At 36.5% G+C, this 17,863-nt stretch overlaps 1 long non-coding RNA gene across 1 annotated transcript; it reads right to left on the bottom strand.

Moving 5' to 3' along the window:
* Positions 1 to 3,495: 3,495 nt before the first annotated feature.
* LOC128662310 (uncharacterized) lies at positions 3,496 to 17,399 on the bottom strand. The gene is made up of 3 exons (XR_008402745.1): positions 17,222 to 17,399; positions 6,074 to 6,305; positions 3,496 to 3,671 (listed from the first exon to the last, which is right to left on the bottom strand). It is a non-coding gene; the product is annotated as an uncharacterized LOC128662310 (long non-coding RNA).
* Between the last annotated feature and the right edge of the window lie 464 nt (positions 17,400 to 17,863).

Raw genomic sequence — 17,863 nt, 5'->3', positions numbered from 1 at the left:
GCCAAACACTAACCATGAGTGAAAGAAAAGTGTTTGTGTTATTCATATTCTCTGAAAAATGGCCAAGAAATCAAAAATGCTGCCAGGGTATGTAAACTTATGAGCACAACTGTATCATCCTATTAAATTCTTCAATAAAATACAACTTTTTTTTACATTGACCTAGTTTTCCTATTTGTAATAAACCCTATATTTGTGTCTATTTGAGAAACCAGGGTAGATGTGACCCAACAACCAAAGCAAAATAAAATTGTGTCTAGTAGTAGCAGCCAGATAATGATACTATGAGGATGTCTGTTATAAAGTTACAAATCCCATCATTAAATTGGTGGGGACCCTCTTTATTTTAAATTAGTGGCATAATGAAATATTTCCAAGGTTAGGGTCAGGGTTTTTTGTAAATTTGACTCCCCAGTATAAAACCTAGAGTAATGGTTTCTTATGGGGGCAACCCAATATTTTTGATACATTTCTGTTGTGATTGTTGGCCTTAGGAGGAGGCTGATTATTGCTCCTTCCTGCAGCTGTCTCTTCCTGCCTATCCACACCCCTGAACTATCTAGCCACAACCCAAAACACCTAGCCAAGCCCGAAGATGGTACTTGGGGCTTGGCTAGAGTGTTTTGGGGTGTGGCTCTATCCACAGAACCCATTGCCCATCCTGAAACCCACCTATGAAAAACCCACAACTCTGCCAAATGTCCTCCCTGATTCAGTCTCAAGATTCCTTCTTCAATACAATGTGATACATACTCTAAGATCTATTAATAGATTGTATTGCTGAGTAACATCATTAATTACATTTTGTTGATTTCATGAACTTGTAACAAATTTAATGCTCTGGGCATGCCAAAATGATGATGTTTACCTGCAAATCTAGTAACAAAAATATTAACTGGTGAAGCAATGAGGTACTGGAAGAGAGGTGCAGATGAAGTGGAACAATGTTTAAGGAAGATAAGCCTGGCAGAGGCATTCATAATGGATTGCATTGGGGACACACCGTAGCTTGAAAAAGCAGAGAGGATAAAATTACAGTAGTCAAGTTGGGGAAAATGATAAGTGAGTGGATAAGAATCCTAGTTGTATGTTAAATAGGTAAGGGACACATTCTTTAGATATTTTCTAAATGGAAGGGCTAGGAGTTAGCTAAGCACTTTACCATGGGAGCAAAAGAGTCAGCAGGCCTGAGTGGTAGAGGTGAATGACAAAGTTATCCACAGTAAGTGAGATTTTGGGAATGGGGAGATTAGTAGAAGGAGGAAAGAGAAATAGCTCAGTTTTAGAGATGTTTCAGTAATGGGAAGCCATCGAGATGAGATTGGTGAATGAGTCAGCAGAAAGTAGAATTTGGGTGTCATCAGCATAAAAACGATATTGAAACCCCAGGACTTGATTAATGAGCCTAGAAATTATGTGAAGACTGAAAACAGAAGAGACCCTTAGAAATGAGCCTTTGAATATCCTCTCTTTAGATTTTGCCCATATGAAAGCATTCTTATGAATTTATATGTTTGTTAAAATTGGGAATCTATGATGATACATCACTTAAATTCAGAAATATCATTAAGGCTTGAATCTGAAACAAGTTAGACCTTTTTCCTTATTTTAGTTTTCAGTCTTTTTTTAGTGTTTCCATGTTGTTGTTGTTTTTATACATAAAGCATTTACCTGCTTTGCATTTATAAACAATGGCTTGTCTTGGCCCTCCTCTCCCGTCCATGGGGCCCGATTCTCTAAACCTTCTAGTTTGCCAACATACTTTATAATATACTGCTAATAAAATAAAACCCCTGTATGGACACAGGCAGACATCTCCACCCCTGTCTGATGGCATCATGGCTAGTGGGCAACAATACGCTGGCTGGATTTTTCATTGGGACACTTTGCCTTGTGTGAAATGCCGCCCCTGCGCATGCACGGTCAATCCTACTAGTTGGAGAGAAGTCCAGGGGTATGAAAAATGCCACTTTACATTTGGCATCAGATTGCTGCTTCTTAACTCTTGCACAAGCAAGCCCTACATTCAGCCAAAGGCACTCTGGGGCTACATTTGTAGATTCTAAAAATGGAGCCCAAATAGTAACAATGTATTTTAATCAAGTGTATTTAAAAAAAAAAAAAATTTTTTAGTAAAGTGTATTTTTATATATTTTATTTTAATAGCTTTTTTTGTATCTCTAAGTTTTATTTTCTGTCCTTGGCAATAAAAGGATTACATTTAAAAGTGTCAAATGCCTCTAGGTAAATACTGTGGGGGTGTCTACTTTCTATAAACATATACTTTTTGTGTAGCGTTTTTTTTTATTAATTACACTATTTATCTTACATTTCAAGCATAGCAAATTTTTAGTGTTAAACTAATAATTCAATTTTTGTAGCAGTTGGCCTATATTTGTCTATACAAAATTTGGAAAGCTAGATATTCAGGGTTTTCTAAAATCAGGACAAAAATCATCTTTTTTTTAGGTTATTTTCTTAACCTTTGTGTAGAAATAAAAATTATTATAAGAAAACTGTAAAAAAAAATCAAGTTTTTGTTTCATTTCATTTTCAGTATTTATTCATAATTTTTTGTTATTTTATGTATTCATATGGGTATCACATGAAACCCCTGAGATTGCACTTAATAAGAGAAACAGATAATATGGTGATGAAACTAATACACAGCAAAAGTACCAAAACTGCCTTTGTCATTTAAGCATTAAAACTGTAGAAACTTTCGTCCTAAGGGATAAACATGCAAACTAAGCACTAAAGGGACACTGTACTATAACTTGTACTATACTTTTCCCTCTTAATGTGTTCCAAATGACTTATTATACCTACCGTAGAGTATTAAATGTATAGGGAATTGTTCCACAATATCTATTAACCCTTTTGAGTGCTATGACGGCTCTGAGCCCGTCACAAGTTTTCCCACTCTGGTGCTAATGACGGCTCAGAACCGTCACTAGCACTCTCCCACCTTGAGGGAGATATGGGGGCTTCTTACTCCAGCGATCGTGCCTGTAGAGTGACAGGCATCGCCGGGGCTTCCTGTTTTGCGTGGGTGACGTCACACACAATAACGTGATGACGTCACCGCACAAGTTTATTTATACTTAACAAGTTAAGTATAGGAGCAGGGGGCATGCTGCTTAGAAGCCTGTATCTCAGGCATCTAAGCATGCTACAGACCCCCAAGAACCACCAGTGGAAAGGTAATCACCTAATCTTTCCATTAGTAAGTATTGGGGTCTGAAAAAAATAACAAAAAAGTAAAAAAAAAATTGTTCAAAAAATAAAAAATAAACATTAAAAAATCTTAGCACCCAGGTGGGAAAGTGCTTAGCACTCAAAGGGTTTTAAATATAAACATATATCAGCATGTGCACTGCTTCAATTCAGCTCTAGCTTATTTGTTTATTTATAAATTAATAAACATACTTAGTATACATAAAAATGATAATAACAATAACTATAGCAATGAACAGTAGTCAGGGTGTAGGACCCTTCATTTGTCAATGGATTTATTGTAACCAAATTCCAAACTCCTTTTTTTAAAGCAGTCATTGAGTTATCTTGTGCTCAAAAGGAGGAGATGGTCTAGCTAATTCCACCAAATCATCAGGCCTATGGAAATTCTGATGTACTTCTTCATATTGATGATGGATTGTGGATGCATCGGTCTGAAAAAGGAAAACAAGAAGAACTGTAAGCACAAATATAGCAAGAGATATCTGACTAATCTACAATTATTGTACAATTAGGAGACTTTGTATGTGTATTTAACTGTTAAGGATTTTTGAACAGACATGTGAAGATATATTTTGCTACCATCTTTACATTCTGGACTCAATTTATTAAACATCGGGTGGACATGATCTGTTGCCATGAATCAAGTCCACCGGGCATTGCTGCGAGTGGACAGCATACACTGTCAATTGTCCACATTTAACATTGCACAAGCAATGCTATTGTAATGCACCCCTTGCTTGCTAATGGCTGCAAGCAGATGCTGTCAATCATCCTGACTGATTCGGGATGATTTCAATCCGCCACCTTTTAGGTGGTGGACAGGTTAAGGAGCAGCGGTCTTATGAGCCTGAAATGATGGTCCTCTAAAGCAGCAATCACTGTTTGGTAAATGGAGCCCATTGTTTACTTAAACTTTGCTGTTTTTTTATAATATGTTTTAGAGATGTATCTGAGCGCAAATGCTACTAATGCCTCCTCTCATGCAGACTAATTAGACAATGTAATGGAAGTTAGCAACATTTAAAAAGTACATATTAAAAAAACACATTTGTATATGCCCTACTGCAGTGCAGGTATGTGCCTCTGAGCAGTTATGTTCCTAAGTGTAATGTGACATCCTAACATCAATCTTTGTATATAGCAGGTATATTCCCTATGTGTATCAGTAACATCCTGAAGTCACTGTGTGTATATAGACGGTATATTCCCAATGTGTATCAGTAACATCCTGAAGTCACTGTGTGTATATAGACAGTATATTCCCTATGTGTATCAGTAACATCCTGCAGTCACTGTGTGTATATAGCAGGTATATTCCCTATGTGTATCAGTGACATCCTGCAGTCACTGTGTGTATATAGACGGTATATTCCCTATGTGTATCAGTAACATCCTGCAGTCACTGTGTGTATATAGCAGGTATGTTCTCTATGTGAATCAGTGACATCCTGCAGTTACTATGTGTATATATCAGGTATATTCCCTTTGTGTATCAGTAACATCCTGCAGTCACTGTGTGTATATAGCAGGTATATTCCCTATGTGTATCAGTGACATCCTGCAGTCACTGTGTGTATATAGCAGGTATATTCCCTATGTGTATCAGTAACATCCTGAAGTCACTGTGTGTATATAGCAGGTATATTCCCTATGCGTATCAGTAACATCCTGAAGTCACTGTGTGTATATAGAAGGTATATTCCCTATGTGTATCAGTGACATCCTGCAGTCACTGTGTGTATATAGACGGTATATTCCCTATGTGTATCAGTAACATCCTGCAGTCACTGTGTGTATATAGCAGGTATGTTCTCTATGTGAATCAGTGACATCCTGCAGTTACTGTGTGTATATAGCAGGTATATTCCCTTTGTGTATCAGTAACATCCTGCAGTCACTGTGTGTATATAGCAGATATATTCCCTATGTGTATCAGTGACATCCTGCAGTCACTGTGTGTATATAGCAGGTATATTCCCTATGTGTATCAGTAACATCCTGCAGTCACTGTGTGTATATAGCAGGTATGTTCCCTATGTGTATCAGTGATATCCTGCAGTCACTGTGTGTATATAGCAATTATATTCCCTATGTGTATCAATGACATCCTGCAGTCACTGTGTGTATATAGCAGGTATGTTCCCTATGTGTATCAGTGATATCCTGCAGTCACTGTGTGTATATAGCAAGTATATTCCCTATGTGTATCAATGACATCCTGCAGTCACTGTGTATATATAGCAGGTATATTCCCTATCTGTATCAGTGACATCCTGCAGTCACTGTTTGTATATAGCAGGTATATTCCCTATCTGTATCAGTGACATCCTGCAGTCACTGTTTGTATATAGCAGGTATATTCTCTATGTGAATCTGTGACATCCTGCAGTCACTGTGTGTATAATTAAAAGGTATATTCCCATATTCCCAATGTGTATCAGTGACATCCTGCTGTCACTGTGTGTATATAGGAGGTGTATTTCCTATGTGTATCAGTGACATCCTGCAGTTACTGTATGTATATAGCAGGTATATTCCCTGTGTGTATCAGTGACATCCTGCTGTCACTGTGTGTATATAGGAGGTGTATTCCCTATGTGTATCAGTGACATCCTGCAGTCAATGTGCGTATAATTAACAGGTATATTCCCTATATACTGTAAATAGAATGTATGCTAATAATGAATACATAATACTTGTGCCAATTAATTTATCTTGGGCAAAAATAAACAAATTATAGATTACCATATGAAATCTTCTTTCCCATCTTTATTTAAGGCTTTGAATTAACAGTGTTACTAATTAGCATTAAATATTTAAATTCTTTACTAACCTAGGAGTATAGAATTTTTTCTTTGTCATTTTTTTCAGTTCCTTTTTCTTTTTTCTGACATGTTCCGCAGAGTGTACCGATAATACCGTTTACTATCTGAATGGCACATAGGATGAGTTCAATGCCACTTGCCGCCAGGAGAATGGAGAATAGAATGATGTTAAATTCCACAACTCCAGCGGGCTCGATACACACATCCCAGAGGTCCTTATTGAATATATAACTTTCATTACTGTAAGAGACAGAAGATATACCATAGTTAATGAAATAGAAAAGATGGTTATTGTCCATACCTGATTCTAGAAGACTAGCTGAGATGACTAGGTGTTTTAGGTCCCTGAAAGTGTTAAAGGATTCTTGCTCTATAGTAATTTGGAAGCGAAGGGGATAAGGAAAGAAAGAGAGCAGGGATGGTTGAAAAAGCTAATTAACAATCCCGCTCAAGCGTTAACTGTTCTAGAAGTAAGCTTTTTGCGTGTGTTGGATTGCGCTAGTATTTTGGGTTGAAAATAAACTGTTTTCGCTTATGCGCTACCCCTACGAGCCCAAAAAGCTGAATATATTGCGTGCACGTTCACTTACTGCCCCATAGATCGCATATTCTCACATTCCAATGTTTTTCACATAGACAAATATGTTCTATTTATTCATAAATACATATTTCTACATATATCTATCTATCTATGTCTATATATTTATATATATATATATATATATATAGTATATATAGATGATTATATTTAGGTAAAGATGTATACATATATATAGGAATATCTATTTATAAAAAAATACTCAGAACATATTCTTCTATGTGCAGAACATTGGAATGTGAAATAGTTACAGTAAATACACAGGGGGCTAGTTATCAAGCCGTCTACTTTTCTGGCTTCGCCGGCCCAATACGTCCGCCTAAGCTCGCCTACCTTCGCCGCCGCGGACCTTGAATACGTTCGCCTAAGTTATCAAATAAAGCTGTCAAAAAGCCGCGGGGCGATGAGCAGCGGACTGTGACAGTTATCACTCATCCGATCTCGCTGCCCTTCGGCTTTTTCCCAGCTTTATTGCTAGCCTGTCACTAAGCACTCACACTAAACTGCACTGTTCTGCCCCCTATACCGGCGCCCCCGGAGCCCCCCGCAACTAAATAAAGTTACTAACCCCTAAACCGCCGCTCCTAGACCCTGCCGCAAGTCTTATAAATGTATTAACCCCTAAACCGCCGCTCCTAGACCCTGCCGCAACTCTTATAAATGTATTAACCCCTAAACCGCCGCTCCCGGACACCGCTGCCACCTACATTATACCTAGTAACCCCTATCCTGCCCCCCCTATACCGTCGCCCTCTATTATAAAATTATTAACCCCTATCCTGCTGATCCCGCACCTCTCCGCAACTAAATAAATAGTTTAACCCCTAAACCGCCGCTCCATGAACCCGCCGCAACCTATAATAAATTTATTAACCCCTATCCTGCCCCCCACTACGCCGCCGCCACTGTAATAAAATGATTAACCCCTAAACCTAAGTCTAACCCTAACCATAACGCCCCCCTAACTTAAATATTAATTAAATAAATCTAAATAAATTAACTCTTATTAACTAAATGAATCCTATTTAAAACTAAATACTTACCTTTAAAATAAACCTTAATATAGCTACAATATAAATAATAATTATATTCTAGCTATCTTAGGATTTATTTTTATTTTACAGGTACCTTTCAATTTATTTTAACCATGTACAATAACTATTAAATAGTTATTAACTATTTAATAGCTTACCTAGCTAAAATAAAGAGAAATGTACCTGTGAAATAAATCCTAACCTAAGTTACAATTACACCTAACACTACACTATACTTTAATAAATTATTCCTATTTAAAAATAAATACTTACCTGTAAAATAAACCCTAAGATAGCTACAATGTAATTAATACTTATATTATAGCTATTTTTGGATTTATATTTATTTTACAGGTAACTTTGTATTTATTTTAGCTAGTTAGAATAGTTATTAAATAGTTATTAACTATTTAATAACTACCTAGCTAAAAGAAATACAAAATTACCTGTAAAATAATTCCTAACTTAAGTTACAATTAAACCTAATACTACACTATCATTAAATTAACTAAATAAACTACCTACAAAGAACTACAATGAAATACAATTACATAAACTAACTAAAGTACAAAAAATAAAAAAAGCTAAGTTACAAAAAATAAAAAATTAAGTTACAAACATGTTAAAAATATTACAACAATTTTAAGCTACTTACACCTAATCTAAGCCCCCTAATAAAATAACAAACCCCCCCAAAATAAAAAAAAATCCCTACCCTATTCTAAATTACATAAATTTCAATGCTCTTTTACCTTACCAGCCCTTAAAAGGGCCATTTGTGGGGGCATGCCCCAAAAAGTTCAGCTCTTTTGCCTGTAAAATAAAAATACAACCCCCCCCCAACATTAAAACCCACCACCCACATACCCCTAATCTAACCCAAACCCCCCTTACAAAAACCTAACACTAATCCCCTGAAGATCATCCTACCTTGAGTCGTCTTCACTCAGCCGAGCCACCGATGGAACTGAAGAGGGCATCCGGAACGGAAGAAGTTAATCCTCCAAGCGGCGCTGAAGAAATCTTCCATCCGATGAAGTCATCATCCAGGCGGCGCTGAAGAAGTCTTCGATCCGGCCGATGTCATCTTCAAAGAGGCGCTGAAGAGGTCTTCTATCCGGGCGAAGTCATCTTCCAAGCCGGGTCTTGAATCTTCCTTCCGCCGACGCGGAACCACCTTCTTCACCGACGGACTACGACGAATGACGGCTCCTTTAAGGGACGTCATCCAAGATGGCGTCCCCTCAATTCCGATTGGCTGATAGGATTCTATCAGCCAATCGGAATTAAGGTAGGAAAATCTGATTGGCTGATGGAATCAGCCAATCAGATTCAAGTTCAATCCGATTGGCTGATCCAATCAGCCAATCAGATTGAGCTCGCATTCTATTGGCTGATCGGAACAGCCAATAGAATGCGAGCTCAATCTGATTGGCTGATTGGATCAGCCAATCGGATTGAACTTGAATCTGATTGGCTGATTCCATCAGCCAATCAGATTTTCCTACCTTAATTCCGATTGGCTGATAGAATCCTATCAGCCAATCGGAATTGAGGGGACGCCATCTTGGATGACGTCCCTTAAAGGAGCCGTCATTCGTCGTAGTCCGTCGGTGAAGAAGGTGGTTCCGCGTCGGCGGAAGGAAGATTCAAGACCCGGCTTGGAAGATGACTTCGCCCGGATAGAAGACCTCTTCAGCGCCTCTTTGAAGATGACATCGGCCGGATCGAAGACTTCTTCAGCGCCGCCTGGATGATGACTTCATCGGATGGAAGATTTCTTCAGCGCCGCTTGGAGGATTAACTTCTTCCGTTCCGGATGCCCTCTTCAGTTCCATCGGTGGCTCGGCTGAGTGAAGACGACTCAAGGTAGGATGATCTTCAGGGGATTAGTGTTAGGTTTTTGTAAGGGGGGTTTGGGTTAGATTAGGGGTATGTGGGTGGTGGGTTTTAATGTTGGGGGGGGTTGTATTTTTATTTTACAGGCAAAAGAGCTGAACTTTTTGGGGCATGCCCCCACAAATGGCCCTTTTAAGGGCTGGTAAGGTAAAAGAGCATTGAAATTTATGTAATTTAGAATAGGGTAGGGATTTTTTTTATTTTGGGGGGTTTGTTATTTTATTAGGGGGCTTAGCTTAGGTGTAAGTAGCTTAAAATTGTTGTAATATTTTTAACATGTTTGTAACTTAATTTTTTATTTTTTGTAACTTAGCTTTTTTTTATTTTTGTACTTTAGTTAGTTTATGTAATTGTATTTCATTGTAGTTCTTTGTAGGTAGTTTATTTAGTTAATTTAATGATAGTGTAGTATTAGGTTTAATTGTAACTTAAGTTAGGAATTATTTTACAGGTAATTTTGTATTTCTTTTAGCTAGGTAGTTATTAAATAGTTAATAACTATTTAATAACTATTCTAACTAGCTAAAATAAATACAAAGTTACCTGTAAAATAAATATAAATCCAAAAATAGCTATAATATAAGTATTAATTACATTGTAGCTATCTTAGGGTTTATTTTACAGGTAAGTATTTATTTTTAAATAGGAATAATTTATTAAAGTATAGTGTAGTGTTAGGTGTAATTGTAACTTAGGTTAGGATTTATTTCACAGGTACATTTCTCTTTATTTTAGCTAGGTAAGCTATTAAATAGTTAATAACTATTTAATAGTTATTGTACATGGTTAAAATAAATTGAAAGGTACCTGTAAAAAAAAATAAATCCTAAGATAGCTAGAATATAATTATTATTTATATTGTAGCTATATTAGGGTTTATTTTAAAGGTAATTATTTAGTTTAAAATAGGATTCATTTAGTTAATAAGAGTTAATTTATTTAGATTTATTTAATTAATATTTAAGTTAGGGGGGCGTTATGGTTAGGGTTAGACTTAGGTTTAGGGGTTAATCATTTTATTACAGTGGCGGCGGCGTAGTGGGGGGCAGGATAGGGGTTAATACATTTAATATAGGTTGCGGCGGGTTCAGGGAGCGGCGGTTTAGGGGTTAATACATTTATTATAGTTGCGGTGGGCTCCGGGAGCGGCGGTTTAGGGGTTAATATGTATAGAGTAGCTTGCGGTGGGCTCCGGGAGCGGCGGTTTAGGGGGTAATAACTTTATTTAGTTGCGGCGGTGTAGGGGGGTCAGATTAGGGGTGTTTAGACTCGGGGTACATGTTAGGGTGTTAGGTGTAGACAGCTCCCATAGAAATCAATGGGATGTCTGTCAGCAGCGAACTTGTACTTTCGCTATGGTCAGACTCCCATTGATTCCTATGGGATCCGCCGCCTCCAGGCTGGCGCTTTGAAAACCAGGTACGCTGGGCCGTAAAAGTGCCGAGCGTACCTGCTAGTTTTTTGATAGCTAGCAAAAGTAGTGAGAATGTGCCGCACTTGTGTGCGGAACATCTGGAGTGACGTAAGAATCGATCTGTGTCGGACTGAGTCCGGCGGATCGAAGCTTACGTCACAAAATTCTACTTTTGCCGGTCTCGAGCCTTTGATAACTAAGGCGTATCAGCCTCGCCACAAATACGCTGCGGAATACGCAGCGTATTTGAGGTTGACGGCTTGATAACTAGGCCCCACAATATAACACTTTATTAAAAATTATTATTGCATAAATATGCTTTTTTATGTTTTCATCTTCTTAACTGCAATGGGCTATATACAGTAGGTCTATATAATAGTACATATGTCTTTATGTGTTTATATGTGTCTGTAAATACAAATACATAAATACATATGTACACACACACACACACACACACATATATATATATATATATATACAGTATATATATAGTTCCATAAATAGCATGCACTCACTGGTTTTGTGCAAAAAGTGCTTTATTGACACAGAAAAATGATCAGTAACGTTTCGGGGATCTCACCCCTTCATCAGAACTCTACTGAAATAATTATATATACATATATATTTTTAGACATATATACAGTATGTATGTATCTCTATGTTAAAGCCCTTTGCCTGCATTTTTTTTCTAACAACGGAGACCTCATAATTTTTTTGTTCAATTTTTTCTTAATAATTTTTATCAGATGGTGTTATAATGAGTGTAACTGTACTTTGTAATACATTTTTTATGTGTTTTGCGACACTTTTTTCACAAAACAGTTAACCAGAGCTCTGAGCACAGTAATCATTTTTGCGCTCACGTGTTCGGGTTTACTTTTGACCCATAATATGATCGCTAAACCCGACACACGAAACACCTGCAATAAACCCCTTTTTCGCTTGTGCGTAACTAAACACACCGCTCATAGTCTGGCCCTATATAATGTTTTTTCAGCAGATCCAACAGATTCAAACTATAATGTAACTTTATGTATATATCATGATGTGAGAACTGTGCAACAAAATAGTGAAAAAATTATATTTTTATTAAAATTGTAATAAATCAGGTTGTAAACAATAGTGTGTGTGTGTTTTTTTTCTAAACTATATAGTTAAAAAGAAGGGGTAATCCTTACATAAATAACATATTTGCATATAGGGGCTCCCATTAGCCTTAATGCAAATAAATGGACATTTATTCATGCCAGGTGGTCACTATTACCACAGTGATCTCCTTGCTATTAAAACTTATGCATGGGCTTTGTTGTAAAACAAGGGTCCATGGGGGTCTTTAGGCCTTTTTTATGGGCTGTTGTAAGTGCGTAGAGACCGCCTCATTAAAAAAAAAAATAAGGGCTAGATTAAAAAAAAAAATTGTGAAAACTCTGCTAGTGTTAAGCTTTTTGCGCTAGTCGTGTTGCATTCGTATTACAAGTAAAAAAACAACAACGTATTTTGCGCAAGCAGTAACCCGAAAAGCACAAAAATCCTAACTTGAGTTTTCTCGTGCGTGTGCATGTATTCCCCCATAGAAATCAATGGAGAAAACAAAGTGGGAAAAAAACCTAACATTCTAGATCGCGCAAACTACATCGCATTTTCGCATTCTCCATAGAAGTCGATGGATAAAAGAAAATAGTTTAAAGAAAAAAAAACATCGGGCAAACAATATAGCATAGTCGCATTAGCAAATGTAAAATAGTTACAGTAAATACATAGTTAAAGGGACAGTGAAGTCAAAATCAAAGTTTTGAAATTAAGATAGAACATGCAATTTTAAACAACATAACAATTTACTTCTGTTATCAAATTTGCTTTGTTCTCTTGGTATCTTTTATTAAATAGTAAAACTATGTAGGCTCATAAGAGCATAGGAGTGTGCACGTGTCTTTAGTACTCTATGGCAGCAGTATTTTGCAAAATTGTATAACAAAGCTACAAATAATGTTGCTGCCATAGAGTACTTAAGAAATATGAACACTCCTGAGCTCTTATGCGCCTACCTAGTTTTACTCTTAAATAAAAGTTACAAGCGAACAAAGAAAGTTTAGATGCCGGCCCATTTTTGGTGAACAACCTTGGTTGTTCGTGCTGATTGGTGGATAAATTCACCCACCAATAAACAAGTGCTGTCCAGGGTCTGAACCAAAAAATGGGTTGGCTCCTTCGCTTAGATGCCTTCTTTTTCAAATAAAGATAGCAAGAGAATGAGGAAAAATTGCTAATAGGAGTAAATTAGAAAGTTGCTTAAAATTCCATGCTCTATCTGAATCACGAAAGAAAAAAATTGGGTTCAGTGTCCCTTTAATGGCAACAGGCTCTAATGCACTTATCTTTGAGCCCATATAACTTTTTTGTGCAATAGTTTTTTTAATTATAATTTTTATTAGACAGTGTTATTAGGAGTGTAAATGTACTTTGTAATGTATTTGTGAAGAGATTTGTGCAATTTGTTTTGTTTCCGAAAATCAGTTAACTACAGCTCTGAGATTACGGTAAAGATTGAAGTGTAAAGAGCGATTGGCGCTAGGCGCAACCACTATTTCGCTCCCACTTGTAATATCAATGTACTGAAAATGGCATGCAAAAACACGATTACACTAGCGCAAAACCCTTTGTGCCTCACTTGTTTGCCCCTAAATGTATTAGTATTTTAGTAGACAAGCCTGTAAAATAAAGGTGTGTGTTTTTTATAAACTCTGTATTAAAAAAGAATTAGCGGCCTTTTGGTATATTTATATAACTTTGATTTTTTCACAGGTGCTCCATGAGCCTCTGCTCAATAAATGCACACTTTTATTCATGCCAGCGATCCATAGTGATCAACTGGGATGTTTAAAACTTATATAGGGGTTTTATTTTAAAGAGGGTCTTCTGGGCTTTAGAATGTTTGAATGTGATATGTTTTACATTATACAGGTTTATTTCATTTACATTATTTTTTTATTCTTATTTTACTAGTACTTAACACCCCCACACACTGCTTAAAAGAGATCCAATTCCCTTTCAACAATGGGTCTTTATGAAACAATGGGTCGCTAGGATGTAAGGGAGCTGAGATTGAGAGTTTAAAGGGACCTGAAACCCACATTTTTTCTTTCATTAGAAAGTGCATGCAATTTTAAACAACTTTCTAATTTTACTTCTAATTACTAAACTTGCTTCATTCTCTTGTTATCCTTTGCTGAAAAGCATATCTAGATATGCTCAGCAGCATGCTGATTGGTGGCTGCACATAGATGCTTTGTGTGATTGGCTCACCCATGTGCATTGCTATTCTTCAAAAAGGATATCTAAATAATGAAACAAATTAGATATTAGAAGTAAATGGGGTGTAGTGTTATTTAAAATTGTATTCTCTACTGAATCATGAAAGAAAATATTGAGGCTTATAGTGACCCTTTAAACACTTAACTCATATCAAGCTACCTTAAATCCTGCACAGCTACTGTTGCACTTCTTGGTTTCTGGGGCTTGGTGGTTGTCACCCACGCCCATACGTGGTCCCAGGAGGGCATTGCTGCTTCTGAGCCTACCTAGGTATGCTTTTCAACAAGGATACCAAGAGAACACAGCATATTAGATAATAGAAGAAAATTAGAAATGTGTCTTAACTTTGCATTCCCTCTGACTCATAAAAATGTAACTTTATGGCCCCTTTAAAAGACAATTAAAACCGTCTCTTTATTTGGATCATTTTTAGAAAGGACAAAATCAGCAGAGTTTTTCTGCACTTGCCATTCTAACCTATCTGGACAGCTTGTCATATACCTCAGGCAAAAAAAGGGTTTAATGGAATTCCTACATGAATGCCAATACTAAGCTACCATTTAGTTAACAACCTAAGAGGAGATTAAGATGATTTTTCCCCAAAATGTTTAGGTAGGTCATATTATTTGTAAAAAAAAGTTTCTAATTTACTTATATTATCAAATGCATTTGTTCTCACTTTATTCTTTGTTGAAAGAATAGTATTGCACTTGTCTAGAGAACTATATAGCAGCAGTTTTGCAAGAACTCCTTTGAACATTAGATTGCAACAGTGTTTGCACAATTTATAACGTTGTTAAATGCGTTCTTGCACAGCTGACACATCTTACACTCAACAAAGGATACCAAGATATAGAGCAAATATGATATGAAGTAATTGGAATTTTTTTTTTTAAATGTATTTATTTAAGTGCATTACCCTATCTTAATATGAAGGAAAAAATTCGTTTCTTGTCTTTTAAAAAATATTTTGGGGCTAAGAGGTTTCAAGGGCTCTGTGGTCAAGATTGAACTTATATATATTTTTGTCTTACCTGCTGTGGAATTTCATCTCCATCCATTTGTTTGGGATTATAATTATTTACTACTATTTTTTTGTACTTCACATAATTGGAAAATTATTGGACTTCAATCTTATATTATTTGCATAATTTTGGAAAATGTTATCACTTGTCTATGTTTGTGTACTGCATTATATGGGTCTATATGTGTATTCATTTTGTTATAAATTCATATATTGAGATTTGTAGCATTTGAATTTAATGTAGATAGATATTTTTAAAAGGGACCATTTCGGCCAAAATTGAAATACAAATAGATGAATTACATCTTTAAATAGAAGCTTATTTTCAATATACATTTATTAGCAAAAAATTATTTTAGTTATCACTGTTTTAGTGCTAACATTTTTCTATGCATGTGCCTTGTCAAGCATAGTTAGATATTCTCAGTGCACCAGCATTTGAAATACTGCAGCTGCTCAGAGCACCAGTGGGGCTTGTATCATGTCAGCAGTTAACAAACGGAAGTCATTACCAGAACAGGATCTTAGGCTGTCCGAGAAAGTGCTGTATTTAAAATGCTGGTGCACGGTGCATACTTAAATATACATTTGAAACAGCTATAGCTTTTATTAGAAGCTTTTTTGCTAGTACATGTATATTACAAAAATAGTTCTATTCAAAACTAAAATGCATCCATGTGAATTACAGTTTGGACTGGAATGTCCCTTTAAAATACACTTAAGCCCTAAGGCTTTATTTTATATTGCCATTTCAAAATATATACATTTTCCAGGAAAACAGATGTTTCAAAAACTTGTAGGGAGTGTTGCTGCCCACCAATTGCACTCTTATTAGCTAGTATGGGGCCGATTTGTGCCATGATAAATCTGGCCCCAATCCGGCTAATAAGACTGCAATTGGTGGCCAATGCAGCTGTTTCTTAAGACCGCTGCCTCCTGCTCTGAGGCTGCGGTCCTGCAATCCGCCCGATCGTGTACGATCGGGTTGATTGACACCCCCTGCTACTCGGTCGATTGGCTGCAAATCTGAGGGGGTGGCATTGCACAAGCAATTCACCAGAACTACGTGGTGCAATGTTAAATGCGTCAGCTTATGCTGTTGGCATTTAGCAATGTCTGGCGGACATGATCCGCTACAGCGGATCATGTCCATCAGAATTGATAAATCGGCACTTAGTTTCTATTGTACAAAACAGTATTGCAGAAAAATGTTAATTCTGCTAGATTTACAATCAAAATAAAAAATATAAAAATACACTTTTAAAGTCCCGGAAATCCTTATTACACTTTATTATTTATTTATAACTGCTTAGGTTTTTGCATTGAGACAAATGGAGTTAAAGGGATAGTATACACCAATTTTTCATATAACTGCATGTAATAGACACTACTATAAAGAATAATATGCACAGATACTGATATACAAATCCAGTATAAAACCTTTTAACAACTTACTTAGAGACTCCCAGTTTAGCACTGTTGATGGGTTAGGCTGGGACACCCACTGAAATGGGATGATAGCAGAATCCCCCCATCTCCTGAATTTGAAAAGACCCCATTATACAAACAGAAGCAATCTGAAGTCTGTATACATCAGTATACATCTACATTTTTGGGGCTTTGTTAGGAGTTGAAATCAGCACAATGTTATTTAAAGATAAGCAGAAATATATTTTTTACAAAACACACCCAGATGGGCTATATAAATATATCATCTACAAAAGATTTATGCAAAGAAAAATCTAGTGTACAATGTCCTTTTACGGAGCTATCAAATGTGCCTGGGAGGCTATGGGTTAAAAAGTAAAACTATGCAGTTTCCTGTTCAAGTGATGTGATTGTGAAGAACAAAAGTAAATATAAAGCTCTTACTTGTAATATCTCAGTTCATTGTCAAAAGGGTCAGGTCCCATTTAGTTACATTTAAATCAGTGTTGCCATGTTGATCTGGATCATATCTGCAGACTGGCCCTCTCAGCATACCCACAATTGACATTACAGGCAAAACGCAGCTCCCCCTGCACCAATAACTGCAAACAGGATTGACAATAGCATCTGGGGAGGGAGACAAGATGTTAACAAAATCCATACTGAGAGACATACTTTATCAGGCCTATATGAAGCCAGCTAAGTCAGTGATGGGAAGCAATGTGTTCTGTGAAGGCCCAAAATGGCAACAAGAATTATTTAAACTTCTTCTAACTGTGTGGGGAATTTGTGTTATGGTGTATAATTATGTATGCTAATCTATACTAATTAGCATGACCAATATTTGTTGTCCAAGGATGGTGGTGACCCTATCAATTGCAGATCTTCTAATAGCAATAATAGTGTAGGTCATGTCAGATAAAAAAAACAATATTTTGTTGGGTAGTAAGCAAACGGTATGCAATATAAACAATGTACTTTTAAAGCGGTGACATTTTATTGGCACCTTGATGCAGTGTGTCTAATATATACGTGAAACGCGTAGGCTGCCAGGAAAGGACCAACAGTTTTGAAAGTGCATGTATT

This window comes from Bombina bombina, chromosome 6 (genome assembly GCF_027579735.1).
Source record: "Bombina bombina isolate aBomBom1 chromosome 6, aBomBom1.pri, whole genome shotgun sequence".
NCBI lineage: Eukaryota > Metazoa > Chordata > Amphibia > Anura > Bombinatoridae > Bombina > Bombina bombina.
Note: the sequence above shows the minus strand (reverse complement) of the source record. Positions and strands in the feature narration are given on the sequence as shown.